We start from the raw sequence: 22295 nt of genomic DNA, 5'->3' as shown, positions 1-22295 counted from the left end.
CTAGCATCCCAATTTAATAGCCTGACCAAAGCAAATCTAACCCAGCCTACCCTAACACCCCCACCTAACAGTCTGATCCCATAAAACCTATCTAGCGACCTGATTTAAGAGTTTGACATGATCTAACCTACCCTTATATAATTTGGGAGCCTAAAGAAACGTACTCTAAGCTAACGTAACATCCTAGCCTGGTCTAACCTAACCTAACCTACCTGAAGCTAATCTAAGACCCTCCTGGCAAAGACGAAATGCCCAACGTGACTACAATGAAGACCACAAATTTTGTAGGAATTAAAGAGGAAGAAACGTGATCTCAACTCAGGCGACGACGACAGAGCGAAAATAGGCGACGATGGGGACAAAAAGGACGATGGCGCTCGCCCTATCATGGAAGTGTTCATGAGAGGTCCGGGAACGAGTCCGTCGGAGAGAGTGGACCGGAACATGGAATTCTTGGCCTCTTACAACTCCCTCCCGATCAAGATGAGGAAAGAATTAGGTCACAGTTTCCCCGAGCTCGTTAGGGACTGCGACTTCCAGGGCATCAAGTGCAATAATATCAGGTATGAATCACTCTCTCTCTCTCTCTCTCTCTCTCTCTCTCTCTCTCTCTCTCTCTCTCTTTGTTTCTGTTAGCTTGTCTATTTTTCTGTATGTCTCGGTCTATCTGTCTTTCCTGTGTCTTTCTGTCTGTGTGTCTGAGTGTCGGTGTGTCTGTCTGTTTGTCTGTCAGTCTGTCTGTCTGTCTGTCTGTCTGTCTCTCTCTCTCTCTCTCTCTCTCTCTCTCTCTCTCTCTCTCTCTCTCTCTCTCTCTCTCTTACAGTAAAGAAAGCGTTGTGAATGGGTACTGTTATGATAAGAAGTGTAAACATCTCGAACATGATGTGGATGTGCTGGAAGGTTACCCATAGATGGTTTGGCCAGGTGGAGCGAGCGATGAGTAAGGAGAGTGTATGTGGGCGAAGTGGATGCAGAGACAGAGAGGAAAACTGAGGATGAAGTGGAGGGACGGTAAGGAGAGTGTATGTGGGTGAAGTGGATGCAGAGACAGAGAGGAAAACTGAGGATGAAGTGGAGGGACGAGGTATGTAGACGACACACCAAAAAGTACAGATAAGAGGAGGACTACTGGACCTTGAGGTTGCCTGTTGGTGGAAAAGGAAGCTAATTCTACTAAGATCTATCCAATGTGCGTCAGAAAAGGATAGAAAGAAAGAGGGTGGAAAGGTTAACGAGTGAGAAGGGTGTGGGATGGAGGATGGGTTGTTTGATGGTGGTGGCCAGGGCGAGTGGAGAATAAGTGTTCGTAGCCACTCATTCCGAGATTTAGGCGTCTGGCGATTGATAGATAGGTAGGTAGGTTGGTAGGTAGGTAAGTAGGGAATGAGAGAGAGAGAGAGATGGATAGATGGATGGATAGATAGACAGATAGATAGATGGACATAAAGACAGATGATTAGTAGCAGCGTATCCTTCCCGATTTATTCTGACTGTTACCTGAACGATTTTTTTAGCTTTGTCACAGTTATTGTTGTTGTTGTGGACCCTTGATCATCTGAAATGTGAACCCGATGAACCACAGGCTTAAGTTTCGAGGGGCAGGGAGATAACTGAGGGACATAACCAGGTAATTGAGCCCCATGGTTATATCAGTGCCACCACATGAAGGAGTCCCTCTCCAGCACCCCTTTCTTAATGGAGTTAAATGGAGATAGTTTCCGACCCCTCTTTTGTGTTTTGTATCGTTTTAATATCGACAAACTTTTCACTGACAACAAACAAGACAATATTGAAAGGGTATTGTGCAGATTAAATCGCTAAGAAAGAGGTGTTGTGAAATTTCCAAATCCACTTATAATACGACTCAGTCTAAGCCTCCTCCTTCTTCTTCTTCCATCCCTACACAGTTTCTTCACCCAATTCACGTCCTCCGTCTACGGCAACTGCTTTACCTTTCAAGTCAATGACAGTCTCACCAGTTACACGGGAACTACGTATGGTAAGTTTTTTTTTTTTTTTACTCATATTTTCGTTACCATCCGATTCATTTCGTTGCTTTCTCGTACTTTTCACTGTTATTTTTTCTGTTTGTTACTTTCTGTTTCTGTTAGGTACTGCTTGCTCCTTTTCGTTTCTTTCTGGGACTCTGCCATCGAATGTTGGAGGAGATTGTGTATTGACCCCTATTTGTCTGTTTGTCCACAAGATGTCTCAAACAGTTATGGACAGATTTCAATGAAATTTCGTGGATACGTGGATTATGGACCAAGGAAAAATTGATTAATTTTTGGCGTTGATCTGAGTTCGAGTCTCTGATCAGGATTTGCGTTTTGTTTGTTTGTCATCAAGACTTCTCAGAAAGTTTCATATGGATTTCACTGAAATTTGTTGGATATTTGTGTCGTGGGCCGAGGAAGCGTTGATTAAATTTTGGTGGTGATCTGAGTTGTCTGGTATAGGCGTTGTAGCAGGTATGACTCTCTAAGTGCTGTCTACTTTTTTATATTAGTATCTACTACTCATGTGTGTGTGTGTGTGTGTTTTTTTTTCTGGTTGTGATTCTGGTTGCATTCTGGAAATTTTCACTGTTTATTTGCTACTTTGTGTTACTCACTGCTATTATTTGTTATGTCTGCCACTTTTCTTTTCTTTTTTTCAAAATCCTGGTACAATTTTCTGGTACTGTTCACATCATTATGTTTTTTCATTGCCTTGTGCCTAGCTAAGAGTGACTTTCGTTACTTTCGGATTCTCCCCGTTACTTTCTGTTTCTCTCTCTCTCTCTCTCTCTCTCTCTTTTTGCCTGATGATAGCCTACTGCTCACTACTTTATGGCTCTTCTACATACACATTGGTTCTGTTTAACTAATTCTACTTTTATTTAGTGTGATCTTTTTTTTTCTGAAGTTTGGTACTTACTTGGTATTTTTCACTACTTTCGGCTACTTTTTACCATCTGATATTATATATTGGTACTGTCTACTAATTTTAGCATTTTTCACTACTTTCAGCACTTTTCATCAGTTTGTATTGCCTGCTATTCCCTTTTGGCACTACCTACTACCTTCGTAACATTTTTTTTGGTGCCTTGATGCTTTTTGGCGCTCCTATACAAAGATTTACAAGTGTGCCCTCTCCTAATCCGTCGCTGTTCAGGCCTCTCCGTGATAGCAAACGTGGAGCAAAGCACGTACCTGCCGAGACTGCTAACGGAGAAGGTCGGGGTGAGGGTGGTGGTGCACAGGGTCAACACACATCCCTTGCTGGCGGAGGAGGGGTTGGACGTCACCACAGCCATGGCCACCAGTATAGGCATCAGACAGGTGGGTGAAATAAAGAAGACGTTGGTTTACTATTGATGTCTGACACTGAAATGAAGGTAGCAAGTAAAACAATGAAATTCAGCCCAATTTATACACATTGAAGTGAAGTAGTCAATGGTGAGGGAGGAAAGAGGAGCGTGTTCCCTTTCTTCTATGCCCAGTTATTGGCCAGCAAGAGAATGGATTATACAGTCAAGTTAAAATTTCTTCAGCTGTTGCCCAGATTCTTCTTCTAACCACCAGCCCTCGTGCAGTCGATAGGCACTACTAAATCCCTTCTTTTACTTCTCCTGCGACTACTCCACTTCAGCTTACGATACAGCGGCTGCCCGACCCCTATGAGGCGCGGTGTCTCTCCCAGTGGGACGACACCAATTATCGTCCCGCCGCTGTAGGCAGCTCCACCGGTGATGACATATATACTGCCACGGTAAGGAGTTTGGTGGTTCTCTCTCTCTCTCTCTCTCTCTCTCTCTATCTATCTATCTATCTATCTATCTATCTATCTCTAACCCCTTTTCTACGATTATATCGACAAAGTTAATGCGAAGGAGTTACCATGTTCCAAATTTCAAAAGGGCATTTACGAAACACCTGTAATAGTTAGGTGTGATTAGCCTGCATCCCACATTACAGAACGAAGTCAGCAAAGGTACAGATATATCAGACATGGATTATTATTATTCCTTTGCATTATAAATTATAATAAAGTATTGAATGCTTCTTCACACCTTCTCTCGGCTTTGATAATATAACCTTTCCAGAAATGCAAAGTATACTCAAAATGCTTCCAACTGTGACATTTTATTACCATTTTGGAGGTGGTTTAATCGCTATCACACTCGGCCGCCCATCAAAAAGCCCCGGGTTCAATTTCTAGACCAAACATGAGTTCTTTAGTATAATCTTTATGCAGCTGATCTAAAATTGGAACGAGAACCTGGGGTGTAAGATAGAGGGAGACTGGAGCGTACGAAAATTTGAGTGCTCTGCTTGCATGTCCCTTGTGTATTCAGTAGATCTTATTATTACCCTGCATATATTCTGATTTACAGTATTGTCAGCTACTGTGCATGCAGAGGAAGTTCATCAGTGTGTGTTTCTGCAGTCATCCACTCTACCCATCAGAGTTCTACTACAAGAACGAGAAAATATCCCAGCAGAGAGCCTGCCTCCTTGCTTCGGATAGTAAGTGACATGAGAATTAATTTTTTAGCTAACACCAGAATACATTTTGATGAAAAAGAAAAACAATCTCAGTAATCAATGGCTGTAAAAACTACTCCAATTTATCATTTACTTGCATTTATATCACCTAGGAATCTTTTTTACCGATATAAGTGCCTACCAGTACGCATGGCTGTTATAGTATACATGCCTGTCACTAAATTGGGGGGAGAGGTCAGTTAGTGACTATGGGACGCTAGCAAAGTCATAAACTCTTATTTCACCAGACACTTCCTTTATTTTATGCCTGACACTTTCCTTATCCCACAGCTGACACTCCATCTGACACACCTCTTATTTTACAGCTGAGTCCTTATTGCATGTCTGACGCTTTCCTTACTTCACCTCACACACTTTCCTTACTTTCATTTCCCACCCATCCCGTATTTCACTTAAAAATTTTCCTCTTTCATTCCTAACTCTCTTTATTTCACACTTGACACTTCGCCTGACACTTTTATTTCACATCTGACACTTTCGTCTTGCACTTTCAACACCTTCCTGACCTAGCGTTTGACAGGCTGAGCTTCTATTGCCTCCCTATAACTTCCCTCATTCCACTCCTAACATTTTCCCTATTTTCTTCTTCCACCAGATGACGACTACGATTGCGTGATGAATCTGTTATATAATACAACGGGATCTGAAGAAAAATGTGGCTGCAACCTCGCCTGTCTGTAAGTGATATACTGAAATAAGGACCTGGGATGGAAATTTGACTGTTGCTGGTCTTATTTTGGGGGATATTTTGATTGTTTTTCTTGTCGGTAGTGCTTATACCGACCTAGTGGAATTGTGTTACCTGTGAGCAGCATAGTTTTGACCCGATCTGCAACTTCTTTTTTTAACAGAGACGGCACACACACACACACACACACACACACACACACACACACACGCACAGTTGAGAGAGAGAGAGAGAGAGAGAGAGAGAGAGAGAGAGAGAGAGAGAGAGAGAGAGAGAGAGAGAGAGAGCATAATACTTTCTCCTGAGCAATAATTCAAGGCACTGTATATCAAGACACATTAATGTTGTGGGGAGAAGTTCAAGTGATTCAGTGAGAAATTCTAGTGTTTCAGTGGAAGAAACAATTGTATGGGCAGAAAGTTCAAATGTTTTAGTGGGATGTGTAAGTGTTTCCGTGGGAGTTTCAAGTGTTTTGATGGGAAGTTCAGGTGTTTCAGTAGGGGTTCAAATGATTCAGGTGGAGGCCCAAGTAATGCAGTCAGGGGTTCAGAGGTTTCACTGTAAGGTTCAAAGAGATCCAAGTATTTTAGTGAGAGATGCAAGTGTTTCAGAGAGACATTCAAGTGCTTCGGAGGGAGGTTCAAGTGTATCAGTGGGAGGTTCAGTTGTTTTGGTGAGAGGATCAGGCATTTGAATAAAAGTTCTAAATGTTTCAATGGAAAGTTCAAGTGTTTCAGTGGGAGATTCAGGTTAAGATTATGCTTCTTTGCAAGGTCCATGTATTTAGGTGAGAGTTTCAAATGTTTCAGTTGAATTTTTCAATGCGATGACGTCATTTACATTTTTTTTCTTGCTCCATACATACAACCTTGTTTATCTTTGGCCAAACCTCTCGCTGTGGTTGGGATATAAACTTTAATGATTTTCAGTAAACTCTTTCAGCATTAAACGTCTCCCCAGAGCCATACCTGATATGAAAAATTGCGGCACTATCTGTTCACCATTAGTGGAACTAGTCATTTCTACAACTATCTTCGTCAGTCGATCTTTAATGCTGTCTTTGATCTCCAGTCTAGTCTTTAATACGGTATGTTGGGGCATTTGGAAATAAAGAGGTTTTGAACATGGCCCCTTTGTTCATCATTTATAAGAAGGAAGTTTTGTGTTCTCTCACTCTTGTATCCATTCATATTCTGCATAAATACAACTAGACGAAAAATTGCCGCCTCTCCATGTTGAATGCTGAGCTACGTAAGAGATTAACACTAAAATTTGGTGCTAGTCACGAAAAAGTCCTATGGAAAGGATGTGTGTCCATTGTAGCCTGCTATCTGTTTTGCCATAAAGCAAAGAGAAATAAGATGCAAAATGATGAAAATCACACTAATTAAGGTGAATGAACTGCAAAGCAAGAGTTAACCGCGTCAGTGAAGCCTATGCCCAGAGTCGGTCACATAAAAAAAAAAAAAAAAAAAAAAAAAAAAAAAACGTAATATTTATTTTATTCTTGAAGCCCTCAGACAAATCTTGCACAACATAAAGATGGACCTCTAATTCTGAAAAAAAAAAAAAAAAAAATCTAATCCTCCATTTCAAAACGTCTACTTAAGCTGCACAATACTGCCTGAAAGCTGCAAGAATAAGCAAAAATGGCGTGGTCGAAGTGAGGGAGTTTGGGAGAGCTATATCTAACCTCACCATAATGAAAAAAGTCTATCCTGTGTTGAGTAAAATAGTATGAAAATATATACAGTGAGAGTTAGCAATTCTAGATGGAATGAGTATAGGGTAACCAACTTAATGAGAAAACAGAGGCGGAGAGGCAGCAATTCTAGGTTATGTTAAGGTGGACACAGAAAATAAGATGGAGAGGTAACAGTTTTAGGCCGTTATGGTGGACACAGAAAATAAGATGGAGAGATAGCAATATTAGGTAAGGTGAAGGTGGACACAGAAAATAAGATGGATAAATAGCAATTTTAGGCCAAGTTAAGTAGGGCAGAGAATATTATAGCTGACGACCATTTCTCTCCTTTATTATTTATTTTCAGAGAACGCAGTTATCCTTACCTCACCTCCGCTGCTGCGTGGCCACCTTCTCCAACCACGGTAAGCTGTTATGTCACCGTGTATGAAGGCCATGTCTCATACTATTATTATTATTATTATTATTATTTAACTGTTCCCTGCTTCTTCGTGATATTCCCATTCCAACGTTTAACTCCATTTTTAATCAAGTGACTTTTTAAATTTTACTCTTACTTTCTCTAGACGGTTTTATTCAGCTCAAGACAGAGAGAGAGAGAGAGAGAGAGGTGATTGAGATACACATATATTTTTACTCTCCAGATTTGCGTTAGAGAAGAGACTGACGATGATGATGTTGGTAATGATGATGATGACGACAAATGACAATAACGATAAAGACGATAATGGAGATGATGGTAATGATAATGGTATTCATGATAAAGATAACAGTGATGTTGCTGATGATGATGATGATGACGATGAGGGGGACGACGGCGACGGCGACAACGATAACAAAGATTATGATAATGACGATGATGATGATGATGATGATGATGATGATTTACCTGCTGTTTCCTCCTCCTCAGGCATCCATGGAGTTAGATTACATGCCTGAAACCAGTGTAGATCAAGACCTCCTTCAATTTAGCGTCTTCTTTCGTACCCTCATGGCGGAGACGCAGACGCAGGAAGAGGACATTCAGGTGAGGGATTGATGTGCGGGGGATTGATGTGTGAGGGATTGGTGTGTGGGAGATTGATGTGTGGTGGATTGATGTGTGGTGGATTGGTGTTCGGGGGATTGATGTGTGAGGGGTTATGTGTGAGGGATTGGTGTGTGGGGGATTGGTGTGTGAGGGATTGGTGTGTGGGGAATTGATGTGTGGGGGATTGATGTGTGAGAGATTGATGTGTGAGAGATTAATGTGGGGGGATTGATGTGTGAGAGATTGATGTGTGGGGGTTTGATGTGTGGGGGATTGATGTGGGAGGGATTGATGTGTGAGGATTGATGTGTGAGGGATTATGTGTGAGGGATTGATGTGTGAGGGACTGATGTGTGAGGGACTGATGCGTGAGGCTGGTCATGTACCCTTAATTACACCTTAGATATACTAAACTAAGATAGCCTTGTCTGGGAACCCTACACCTGGAAGTGGATAATATGGGACAGGTAATTTTCCTATTATTTTTCCATTATAATCTACAAGTAAATCTAAACCCCATACAAATATACAGGTAGCCCGATAAACAGCGGCTTACTAGAAACTCACATAGCAGTATCTTTTATTTTGTCACGGAGACGGGTCAGTCTGCTGATGTGGGTGTGACAGAGGGAGTAGGAAATGATTAAATGATGCAGGAGAGGCACTGATAACGCTGAGCCGTACCCGCAATACACGAAATATAGCCTGGCGGAGTGGAAGAGGAGTGATCTATGTTTTCTGTTCTGTATTTACATTCCTTTCAGGGCATAACGGGGCTAGTCAACAACCTGGGCGGGACTCTCTCCATCTACCTGGGCATCTCCCTCATCCTGGTGGCGGAGATCCTTGAATTCCTCGTCTACCTCGTCTTCAACACCTGCATGTTTGTCCTCGGTCGCTACGAAGGCCCACCCGAACCACAGGAAAAGCTAGAATCACCGCCGCCTCCGCCCCATCTCCTGCCTTCGCAACTAATGACGATATCACAACTACCACCATCCCAGCAGAGGAGTGCCCTGATGCTGGCTGACATGCTCTACCTCAAAAATGCCCACGGTAGGTTCGAACTTGCGGCCTTATTCTCAAAACAATAAGCGTGTGAAAGAGAAGGCAGACCCCTGATTTTTTACGAAGCTTTGAGATTGCGTGACACCTCAATCACGTAATGTATTCAGCTGTATTATCTATCTATTTAAAGACAATATTATTCTCTCAATGCAGGCTTTTTCTAGTGAAGGGGTCGTGAATGATATATGTAGCCTCTCTAGTTTGAAAAAAAAATCTCTCCAAAACTGAATTTAATAGTCAGAAGGTACCAAAAAATGAAGTATTATGTGTGCAATCTAATTAAGTTTACCCCTGTACTATGCTGACGTCGTTTTCATTACGTCCTCGCAACCCTCTACTTATTTTTATTCAGATTAGGAAAGACTGCTCGTGCTGAAGGGGTTAATGAGGTCTACCAAACCCCTCCAATTTAAAATGTGTCTCTGTTGCTGAATGAAATCGTCTGGAGGCAGCAGGAACATCATAAAAAATTACGCCATTGTATCAGAAAGTCCACTAGCTTAATGTGCTTTAATTCTTTGTCAGGATAACAATAAAATATGGGCAGGTAGTTAAGGTTGTGAGGTAAAAACAGGATTCTGGGGCCTTGAAAAATGAATGAATGAGTATGCGTCCCATTTCACTGGATCTGTTGTTCATAGTTCTCTCTCTACCTTGCTTTCTTTCTCCTTGATTTCTTGATCTTACCTCACCCAATCCTGTTGAGGTAAAGAGAGGTCATGATGATGATGATGATAATGATGATGATGATGATGACAGTGAAGGTGGTGGTGATGATGGCAGTTGCGACAGTTGGAAAAAAAAAGTCAGGGTGATGATGATGGTGATGATGCTGTGAAAAGAAAAAAGGTTATGATGATGTGGTTGATGATGTGGAAAAAAAAGGGTCATGATGATAATGATGATGTGGAAAAAAAGAATTATGACAATGTTGATGAATATTATGATTTAGACTGTAGAATGTTGGAAAAAGAAGTTGAAATAATTATGATGACTCTTATTCTTTTATTTATTTATTTATTTTCTTTTTGTCTCGCACACAGACCTGAACCAGCTGCTAGGAGCAATGTCCAGACCAGATGCTGAAAATCGGTCTGCCGCTCAAGACCTCCCAGTGATGCCTGAGTCCTACCCAGCTTACCCTGGACCACAGCTCACCCCCGTCTCAGAGGACCCCAGCAAGAGCTTTAAGTCCACCTTGTTCGATGGAGCTTTTAAGTTTAAGGTTGATAATTAAGTACCTAAGACGAGGATCTCAATTTTTTACTTCTTAAACTCGAGGACATACCTTTTTATAACTTTGATTTCGAGGACATCATTTTTATTTTACTCGTTCAGTCCAGGACATCATTGTTTAAAACGCTGCATTCGAGTACATCATTTCTTTGAACTCTTTGAACTCGAGGACATCATTTCTTTAAAGGCTTTGAACTCAAGGACATCATTTCTTTTTAACTCTTTGAACTGGAGGACATCATTATTTAAACTCTGAATTCGAGGACATCATTTCTTTTAAGTCTTTGAACTCGAGGACAGAATTTCTCTTAACTTTTTGAACTCAAGGACATCATTCTTTTAACTCTGAACGAGGACATTATTTTTTTTTTCCACCCTGAACTCTTTGAACTCTTGGAACTCGAGGACATTATAGTCTGTGAACTCTAGGGCATCAATTTTACCCGGTCAGCTCGAGGACGTGACTTTCAAATTCCTTTAAATTGGACATTTTTTTTTTTCCTTCGAATTCCTGAATATCATTTTAACAACTTGAACTGGAGGACATGATTTTTTTTTTGTTTTTTTGTTTTTTTTGCCCCTTAATACTCTTCTTAGCCTTCAAGCGTCTTTTTTTTTCTTCACCACTTTCTTTCGAGAACGTCCCCCCCCCCTTCCATTTTTTTTTTTATTCTTCCTGAGCTCAAGGGCACAACCTATTTACTCCTTGAAATAAAGGAAATCTTTTTTTTTTTTTTTTAAGGCCCCAAGTAGACAACATTTCTTTATTATTTTCCTTTCCCCAGATGGCATTTCGCAACTTTGAAAAAAAATCCTTCGAATGATGAGAATCAGAGATGGCTGTATTCAAATCCCCCGGTTCGAACAATTTTTCTCAATCAAAATAGAATCGTCTGGATAAAGCAAAAATGGACGTCTTCTAGTTGATGGATTTAATTATCTTGCTAGCACCAAACTGTTTTATGTAGGTCAGGCAAGATCTTTCGTAATAAGGGGATGCTGAAGGTTTAGTGAATGTCCATTTACAAAAGCCTCTTCTAAGTTGAGTAGAATCCTTTCTTTATTAATGTGATAAATAAATGTGATAAATAAGCAAAATATGTGATACACCATGACAGTGAATGGACAAAATGGACTGTTCAGAAGCAGGAGGAACGAAACCGGGAGTTTTGAAATATTTTGTTAGCTACGTAATACTGTGATAATTGGTGACTGGTATGAAAATCGTCTGGTCTGTACATAGGACTTAAGTTCTGTATGTTTTTAATTAACACTCTCAGGTTCCCTTTTACACACCTTCAGCTGAATAAATCGTCTGGTTTTAGTTGGAGCAGAAGAGTAAACCTGTGTCGGCCATCAGAAGGTTAATGGCGCAAAACTTACACTCAGGATCTCACCTTCAGGTAAATATATTCGTGTGGGGTTAGCTGGAATAGAGAGATAGACTTGTGCCGTTCATGAGAGGGTCAAAGGATAGGAGAATATGCTTAGGTGTTGATGAGAAAATAAATGTGGCTCTGACGATGAAAATGTCTGGTGAAAATGAGTTAGAAGTAATATTAGTAATGGTCAAGAATGTGCCTTAGTATGAGTAAGTATTAGAATCATTTGGTGTTAGTCGGGACAGCAAACTATACTTGCTTTACTCTAACTTGGCCTAAAATCGCCATCTCTCCGTATTGAATGCTGAGTTTTAACAGATTAAAACTAGAATACGGTGCCAGTCACGAGGAAGTGCTGTGTAAAGGATGTGGAGCTGTACTGTTAGTCTTTTTCTACCACGAAGCTGATTGGAATAAGCTGCAGAGGGAGAAAAATCTTAGCCAAGTTAGAGTAAAAGGAGTATAGAGCTGTTCCGACCATGAGAGGATAAACTACTAGATGTTACGGTATATCGCTCATAATAGCGTAAGCACAATGATGATTATATTTTTTGTGGCGATTCTAACACACCAAATATATATATAATAAGTAAGTAAATTAACGAAAAAATAAATAAATGCATATATAAACAAAAACACTTCTTAGTTATTTCGATGCTTAGTTTTTTCGCACCGGTTGGACTGGTGGATTCAGTTTGTGTTCCCCTTCTCTCTGTTCACCCAGCGATATAAACTGAGACTTGATACTTGGGTTAAATTCCAGGGGAAGATTGAGACTCAGCAAAAATTGATTATGTGATTTAGTGACCCTTGTGCAGTCGACAGGTAAATATCCCAGCCATTTTCTTCTTATTATAAAGGAAACACTGTTTATTTATTTATTTATTTTTTTTATTTCTCGCAGCTAACACATTTTACACATAATCCTATAATGTTCTGTTACTAGATGCAATTTTTGGCCACTTTAACTGTTTATGTAGGTGTTAAGCAGCCATCAACATATATTAGAGGATGGCTTTGTGTGTTGGCTGTTGATTCATATATATATTTTTTCTGCTTACCCAACTCATTGTTATAGTGGGGCTCATCCAAACGTGAACCTGGTGGACTGCAGGGTGAAGTTGCCCCTCTCCTGTACTCCACCATCCTCCTTTCTATGGACAGGGAGGGAGTTGAGGGTCGTTTGTATAACCCGGCAACGAAACAGCCTGGTTATATCGGTGCCACCACGTGAAGGTCTCTGGTTGTAATGAATTACTAGAGTTGTGTTAACCATGAGGAGGTGAATAAAGTTACTATACAATATTTCTTTTTCCCTTCTATTTCGATTCCCGATGCTGTGTCACAAGAAGATTTATAATGGCCATGAAAAATATCTTATGCAATGTTATGTCCTCATCCAGTGCCTTCGTTATACAGGCAAAGTACTGTTGATGACCTTCCACCCTCAATTTCTCCAACGCCTTGAAGAAGTTCGGTGGTAGACAAGAATTCAGCATATCAGTAAAGTCACAAACACTTCTCAATATCTTTTCGGTCCTGTCGTAAAGTTAAATAACACCTGTCTGATAATAGGTTAGATGGAAGTATAATTTTCAGCAATGGTGTACTGTTTGGTATTGTGATTTGTGCGTGACGCGAGACAACATTAACTGCATTAATCTGCGACTAAATCTAATGTGTTTAGTATGTGTAAGGAATATGCTTTTTAATGAGAGTTGGGAGGGTGGTGAGGGGTGGTTAGTTGTGATGGAGGTGGTGTAAGGTAAGCCGGACACCTGACATATAATTATACTCTCTAACTGCATTTTCTATTTTTTCCTCCAGACCAATTAGTGTCATTACCTCCTACGGATACTTTCAGATCTCTCAGTTCTCCTAGTATAATGCAGTGTTTTTTTTGTTTTTTTTTGTAGCACCTCTTTCTCTGCGATATATTTTGCTTCTATCATTTTTTTGTTCTTGTATGTCACTGATGGAAACGATGTCGACTTTAAACTGATATACTAGAGAGGCAACAGCTGAGAGGAAATGTGTGACATTTCTCTAAGTTTCTTTACGTAAATACAATGATGCCACTGTGTGTATCTGTAACTCATATGAAACGACTCACACACACACACACACACACACACACACACACACACACACACACACACACACACACACACACACACACACACAAGGGGAAGGGGAAGGAGGGCACGTTCGAATCTACGAGTTAACTTGCTTCTTACCGAAGCCTCGTTCGAAGCCAAAAAGAACACTCGGCTTTACTGAGTATGGTTATTTTGAATCCTTAATTGACTCGAACAGGCAGAACCCTGACGGAGGTAAATCTACTGTCTATACATGGAAAATATTGGAGGAAGGTGAATCAAAAAGTATGATAAATAAAAGAAAGAAAAATGCGTTGTCTGGAAAACTACCACAGTCTCGAAGCAGATGCAGTAGTGTTTCATGGGATTCGTTTACTTCTCGACTCAAGCGGTGCAGGGATGCCCTTAGTATCTCTTCCAGAGCGCTGACATCCATGGTTGTCAAGTCGAGTTCAGCGATGAGATGAGCCAAATAATCCAAACGAGCTAGTGTGGGGGAGTCGCTGGACTGGTCGTGAGTCATATTTTCATTGACAAAAGAGACAACCAGCATGTCTTCCTAGGCGATATACTTTGAACACTGTATTTTGATATTCTTTTATATGATACTAAATAACTTCAGTATATACATGAATAGAATTAATAACATACGAGACGATATTAAGATGTAGAGAAATGACAGAAGGAAAAGAAAGTAAAGGAGCTCACTGAAAAGGAATTAGTGAATGTGAAAAGTGATTGAATGGTGAAATAGTGATTAGATAAAGTGAGATTAATTTAGCTAGCACCAATTTTGTGAAAAACAATGGCTAAATGAAAGTTTAACAGGAAAAAGTGCTGTTGAGAAGGGATTACTTCCATTGTGCATTTGTTTTAGCTACACTGATCCCTAACCCCTGTCAGTTAATTTGATCGTGTAATTAGACGGGGTGTCGATTTAATTAGTGACCCAAGGATACCTTTTCATTGGTCATAACTACGGCTTTTCGAATTTTACCCAACCATGACCTAGTGTTGAAGCCGTGGGAGGTCACAGTTCCCTCGAATGAAAGTAGATTTAGAATGGGATCTCATCACATCGCATCACATCGCATAGGTAAGTAGTAGGATGTGACAGAGGGTGAAAATGGTTTGTCTTCCAGCCCACTTGTACTCTCCCCGACACACCTCACCCACCTTACCCACACACACCTAACCCACTTTACCCAAACACATCTAACCCACCTTACCCACACACACACCTAACCCACCTTACCCACACACACCTAACCCACCTTACCCACACACCTAACCCACCTTACTCACACACACCTAACCCACTTTACCCACACACACCTAACCCACCTTACCCACACACCTAACCCACCTTACCCACACATACCGAGCCCATCTTACCCACATGCACCCCACCCACATCAACCTCATCCACTTTACCCACTTGCACATCACACACACACACACACACACACACACACACACACACACACACGACTAACCCGTACTTTCGTCACCCACCTTACCCACGCCTCACCTCCGACACCTCACCTACGCGCATCACACACACGCATCACACACACGCATCTCACCACATCATCTAACCAATCCCCACGCACGCTCAAGTTACACACCCTTGGCTTCAGGGGAAGTGAATGAACCACGAATCCGATACAGAAATAAGTAACTAACAAATAGTGACGTTGCTAATCCAAGGTGTACAGTATGTATATTTATCAGTTTATTTATTTATTTATTCGTGTATTATTTTAGTGGTGATTAATACAACTTCACCCTGCTGGTCTGTATAGTTAGACTTACTTTACATCGTAATTATTCTTGCTCTGTGTAAGGTAGTACTAATATCGCAGTAAATACTGTAGTCACCTATCAGGTACCCCAAAATACAGGAGTTTCCTATTTTCGTTTTCTCTTGTTGAAGGTGTGTGGGATAGTGTGGGAGACTAAATTAAAAAGAACGAGAAAAAATATTTATTATTATTATTATTATTGTTGTTATTATTATTATTATTATTATTATTATTATTATTATTATTATTATTATTATCATCATCATCATCATTATTATTATTATGTAGTATCGTATTTCCTGTGTTGGTATCTGTACACAGTATGATAATTTTTGCCCAAATATGTGTCTTTGCATCTTTTTGCTCTCATCTACTCTTCTTGCTCGGTCTTCAGCGACAACGACCCCCGGAGTGTTGGGGCTTGAAATGAGGGGTAAATAAGCTAAGTAAAATAAAACTGTTAATTTTTGCTAGACAGTTCTGCACAACTCATACGAGCGGTGTTGATAGGAGTTCAGGAAATTAGTGTGTGTGTGTGTGTGTGTGTGTGTGTGTGTGTGTGTGTGTGTGTGTAATAGGTGCCCACAGCCATTATCAGTTCCTTATAGAAGTTAATCACTCTAATTTGGCAGGTAACTGGAGCCATTAACCCTTTCACCGACTCCTTTACTACCTGTCATGAGGAAACAAGACCATAACAGTTACTTCCGACACCATCTTTTTTATTAGCAAAACAAAGGAATTACCGGGCTAATGCATGGCCCGGCCTTCATTACAGGTGAAGGATATCTTAAAACGAACGAACGAATCCCGTAAGCAGTTAAGGTGCTGTCCACTACATATATTATAGTAAACGTTTACAGGTACTACAAATTAATGAAGTATAATAGGTATGATGACAATAACGGACATGTATACCAGGGTACTCTTTTTACACTAACTTGGCCTAAAGTTGTCATCCCTCCATCATGAATGCATAGTTGTGGGAATACCTTAGCCCTTGAGTATGTTGCTAGCCACGAAAAAATGCTATGAAAAGGAGGTAGAGCCGTAGTATTATCTTTTTCTGTCACTGAGCTACGTAAATTAAGCTGCAGAAAGACGAATATGTGGGCAAAGTTAGAGTAAAAAGAGTACAGTAAAAACAGCCATTAGCAAGGCTCTGCTGCACTTTAGTTCTCCCCATAAACGACTTGGGCATCACACTCACCATTTCCAAAGTGACAACAGGAATAATTTACTCCCCCTGATCTTCCTTTTGTACACTGCTACTGAAATTTGTAAGTGTTGCACCAGAAGACTGCCTATTTCACTGTATACGCGGATATAACTCAGTGGAGACGTCTGTTCTCTTCTCCAGACAACCTCTCTCTGTGTTTTGCTTCCAGTTTGGTGATCTTCCCGTTCAGGTAATACGTATTTTTTTCATTATTTAGCTCACACATTCAGCCATATTTGTTCGCTTTTACAATGACTTACCATGAATCTCTGGCAGTGAGTGGTAGGGTGCGGTTCTGAGGATAAGTTTGTTGGTGTGGGGTATACGTAACTCACCTGCGATTTCTTTTGACTTTTACATCGATCAGTCCATTGCATACTGAACATGCACAGATTAAATAACTGATTAATTCTGAATATTATAGCTTTATACCACACTACGTTGTTGATGGAAAACGTGTAGATACTGAAACGATGAATACAAGCAAATGATGCCAAGATGATTAATGCAAAGTATATCCCAGTGAGGAGAAGCCACGAATCCCCCTATGCCCTCTCCACTACGATACATGGCGTGTGGGACGGATCGGAGTGGCCAGTAGGGATGGTACCAGGTGGGGGCGGTGTAAAGTGGCAGTGCGTAACCAAGTATTATTTTTTTTCCCTATTGCCTGATGAGCAAGTTGTCAGAGGTGCCAGCCAGAGCGAAGGTCGTGTGGTACGTACTGGTTTGAATCCTTAAAAAAAAAAAAGGGGGAGTGAGAGAGAGAGAAAAAAAATTAAGATTCTCTATACTGCCACAAGAAGCAAAGGTCAGTCACCTACCCTTGAATGCTCTTATGCTCTTAACTACGACCGCCTATGCATCTTAAAGAGTTTTAATCTGGAAGTAGCTGCAACCGGTTTTAAGAATTAGTTTTATTACTGATTTTGTCACTGCTTGTGTTACTTCATATTAGCGTGAAATTACAATATATGACGATATCAAAGGCTTCAGTGATGAGTGGATGGATCTGCTTCTTTTTTTATGTTACTGTTTCTCCTTTTTTTTTCGGATGCTATACAGTTCATTAAATAACAGTGGGGTTGAGTTAGAACGACGAGAAGATGGTTAAATGTACTGATCCTGTCGCATATTGAGTGTATACATGATGGTACCCGTCCTTAAGTATAAAAAAAACAAAAAACAAAAACATTGTTACACGCTAAGTGGTAGGGGCAACTTTGCATCACATATAAACAACAGGTTTCTTTACTAACTTGTGTAGCAAAAGTTTAAGCAAGAATATATACATAAATACATAAACGAATATATAAATAAACAGATAAATAAATAAATAAATGTATATCTTTGTACTGTTGTAGGTGATGGTGACCATCATCCACTCACTTGACGTAGTGCTGCCTACTTCCTCCGTCACCTTTATCATTCTTTTTCTGTGTCTACCCTCTTCTCTTCCTATTTATTTAATCTTTCCTCTCACTTTTTCGTACTTTTCTTAGGTGGCTTTACATTGAGTGACAAGCCAGATGGTTTCCTGTAAGCCAGGACACCATTCACAATGCTCTGTGGTAACCATATAACCAACACATTCGTTAACAAGTGTGTTGGCGGAGGGTTAGTGACCCTCCCCGTAAAGAACTAATTCAAAGTTAAACGGCCACCCCATACCAGATTATGGCGTCTGGCTGTGGCTGGATGGATATCTTTGTATAAGTGCATATAAACATATATATACATATTTATTAATTTTTTATTCATTTATTCACTTATTTCTTAGACGTAAGAATGTCTAAAATACAAAAATTAGTTTCTCCTGATGTTACAGTAAACTTACTGAGGCGTGTCCGGTAACCGGTAGAGAAATTAAGGTCTCACTTCAGGGTTGTTGTTAAATCGATGCCTCTAGTAAAGCGAGCTATATAAAGAATTAGGTGCTCTAGATCAGGTCAACTCTGAGGGAAAACGAGGTGACCAAGCTGACCTGATATCTTGGACACTGTGACCCCCTCTACTGGCGGAGAGAGTGGGGCGAGGGGGCGGAGGGAGTGGGGGCAGGAATTAGCCAATGGTAGTAGTAGTAGTAGTAGTTATGGTTGTTGTGACCCAAGGTTCATCCGAAATGCGAACCCAGTGGACTACAGGCTACAGTTGCCCCACTCTTGCAGTCGTCATTCTCCTTTTAAGTGATCGGAAAGTAGATAAAAGATGTTTGTATAACCTGGCAGTTGAACCGTCAGGTTATATCAGTGTCATCACATGAAGGCGTCCGCGAGTGGTGTGGAGTAGCAAAATGGAAGGACGAAAGAAGGATTTTTGCTCAAGCAGGAAAACAGGTACAGGTATTTTCCCATTTCATCTAAAGCCTACGGGAACACACAAAAACTTAAATTTAAAAAATTAGAACAGACAGAGCAATGGGGAACGAGACCAAAAAATAGGAGGTGGCGGCGTGGCTTAGGTCTTTGTCTACTAATCTTAAGCCTCCGGTAAACTGTCTTGAGAGTACCTGTCGACTCGTCAGTGGGGTGGGGGGGTGCGTCCCTCATTAATGCCTTCTATCATAGGTTTTGTTTACGACGCCATAACCAGAGGGAGGTTACCGATGCACTATACGGGAATGCTCACGTGTTTATTCCTAAGTGTGTGTAGAAGCCAACATCTTTCCTCTTTTTCCTGCGTCATCCCTTGTGATTCACGGCTTTATATGTTTATAACAAGGGGGAAAAATGTGAGCAGGACCTGAGGACAGAGTCGAGAATGTGATACCCAAGTTCAGGGTCGTGTCCTGGGTACGGTGCAAGACAATCGCCAAAGAGGTGCCAAAGGTCCTTATTCTCGTCCGTGAAGGAGGCTCCGTAACACCTATTCTTTAGCGATTTATTTTTTTTTTAATATGGACAATTAACATCCTAGTGTACGCTATGTATGCAGAGTATGGCCATATTAGAAGGCTGTGTATATAAAACAGAACAGGACAGTAAAGTGTAGTATGCAAAATAAATCACTTAGGAAAAGATGTTAAGGCCAAAATGTCTCTGGCTACAACCATAAAGGCTTTGTGGCATTTGTTTTTGCTTTCGTCTTAACTACTCGTATACTACTTTTACTTTAACTTGGCCTAAAATTGTCCTCCCTTCATCTTCAATGCTATGCTATGAAAAGAGGTTAGAATAAGGTGTTAGGGACGAAAATTGCTATGGGACGGATGTAAAGGCTTAGCACTGTGTTTTTCTGCCACTGAGCCTCGTAAAATTAGCCTTAGAAACACGAAACTCTGCGCCAAGTAAGGTAAATGGAGTATAATACAGTTGCCAAAAATTAGTTTCAAATGGACGAAAATCTGGGCCAAGTTAAAGGAGTATAATCCTGTTACGAAATATTTTACGACTGTGCTAGAGAGAATATGAACGTGAAAATAGACAGGAAAACCAAACAAATTTAGATAAGAGTTTACTGCAATGATGAACGTTTATTGTTGAAATTGAAGGTCCTTTATAAATACTGCACCTGAGTAATGTTTATGTAAGTGCCTAACTCGATTACAACTGTGCAAGATAGTAACTCCGGATAAATGCAAAACAGATAAAACGAACTACAATATTTCCTTAGATATATGTGCAGTATGTAATCAGCTTATGCAAACGAAAACGATAATAATAATTTAAAAGGGTGTATGAGTAAAAACACAAATAAACAAGTAAAAAAAATAAATAGATGAAGACATACAGACAGACAGACGATAGACTTAGACATAAACCAGAACATAAAAGTAGATAGACAGACCAATGGAACTCAATAATTCTGGACCGTGCAAAAAGTTTCAATTCGAACAGATTCTTGCCAATGTTAATTCCAGAAAAAATACCCCAAATCTACCACAAGAAGAGACTTGGCCTGGAAGATGCACCCCACTTGAACCAAATACCTTTAATATTACCCGTAATAAATTGACAGCGATGAGTGTTCCTTTGTAACTATGAATTATACAAAAAAATGACTGTATTATGTGGCTGATGGAAACGAAAAGAAATAGAAAAAAACCGTCAAGGTAAGAGATGCGAACGAGAAAAAAAATGTTGAAATAAAATCTGTCAAGGCAGGAGAGATGATACTGACCAAGGGCAAGAGATCATGGATAAGAATGGACACCTTCAAGATTGGATTAGTTAATAAAAAAATATACATATGCAGGTAAATAGGCATATATTATCAATCTCATTAGTCTTTTATGCACTAATTGCGACCTGAAGACAAGTTACTTAATTCCAGGAGAGAACTTAGGCAGGTTGAAGACGTCTTATTCTTGCTTTCTTAAGACGATTTTATTCAGATAAGGAGGAGTCTACTGAGATTATACTTTTCATTCACTTTAATGGAGGAATAATGTAGTGATGAGTGAAGCAGTTGATGGAGATTATTGGTAACCTGTTTAGCACGAGTGGCGGATCTCACAAGCTGAATAAAATCGTCTGGAGGCATCAAGAATAAATAAATAAATACGCCCTCGAACTGAAGGGGTGTGAATTGGCAATGTGCAGAATGAGGTCAGGTTCGATTTAGGTTGATCAGTAAGAAAAGACAAGGGAGGAAAATGACTTATAAACTGGGGAAATAGTGAACATATGATAACGAGACAGACAGACAGACAGACAGACAGACAGAGACAGAGAGAGAAATTATGTTTGGCATGGCAGACTTCCATGCAGTTTGTCCTCAACAATCCCTTTACGTACGGTATTTAACTCTCTCTCTCTCTCTCTCTCTCTCTCTTGATAGAGTAATCTGCATCATTATCGACTTGATTGGCATGAGTAGCATAGAAAAGATTATTAAGTGTATCAAGAAAAATAATTCCCTGAGAAAGATGTTTTACGGAATCTCCCAAATCGAAGAGAATAAGGTTCAATCTGAGAGTAGTAAGAGACGCAGCTCAAGGAAAATAGGGAAGCAATATGAAAGGGAAACTAAGGAAAATATACAAGGAAGAGGAGGAGGAGAGGGGAAGAAGGAGGAGGAGAAGGAGGAGGAGGAGGAAGAGGAGGAGAAGGAGGAGGAGAAGGAGGAAGAGGAGGAGGAAGAGGAGGAGGAGTTTGGTAGGTGTTATCTTCATGGTCAGCCGGTCTCATCCTGATCATCACCCTCTCTGATACCTTCCCTCTCCCCTCCTTCCCCTGCTTCCCTCCTCTCCTCCTTCCCTTCCCCTCCCTCCCTGAATCTGAATCACTCTTCCTCTCCTCTCCCCTCTCCTTACTCCCCTTCTCTTGTCCTTCCCCTCCTCTCGTCCCTCCCTTCTCTCTCCTACCCATTTTTACTACCCACTTCTCCCCTTTCCTTCCCCTCCCCTCTCTCTCCTCTCCTCCAGCTCCCCTGATCCCCTTTTTTCATCCTTCCTCCCCTCCCTTCAGTTTCTCCAGTCTTCTCCCTCTTCCCCTCTAGTCTCTCCCTTCCTCCCCTCAGTTTCCTCCCCTCCCTTCCCTCTCCCTCTCATCCCTCCCAGCCTCCCTCTCCTC

Source organism: Coenobita brevimanus, chromosome 28 (genome assembly GCF_032717465.1).
Source record: "Coenobita brevimanus isolate Jiangsu-jjx chromosome 28, ASM3271746v2, whole genome shotgun sequence".
NCBI lineage: Eukaryota > Metazoa > Arthropoda > Malacostraca > Decapoda > Coenobitidae > Coenobita > Coenobita brevimanus.
The sequence above is the reverse complement of the archived record's forward strand: the minus strand, read 5'-3'. Positions refer to the sequence as shown.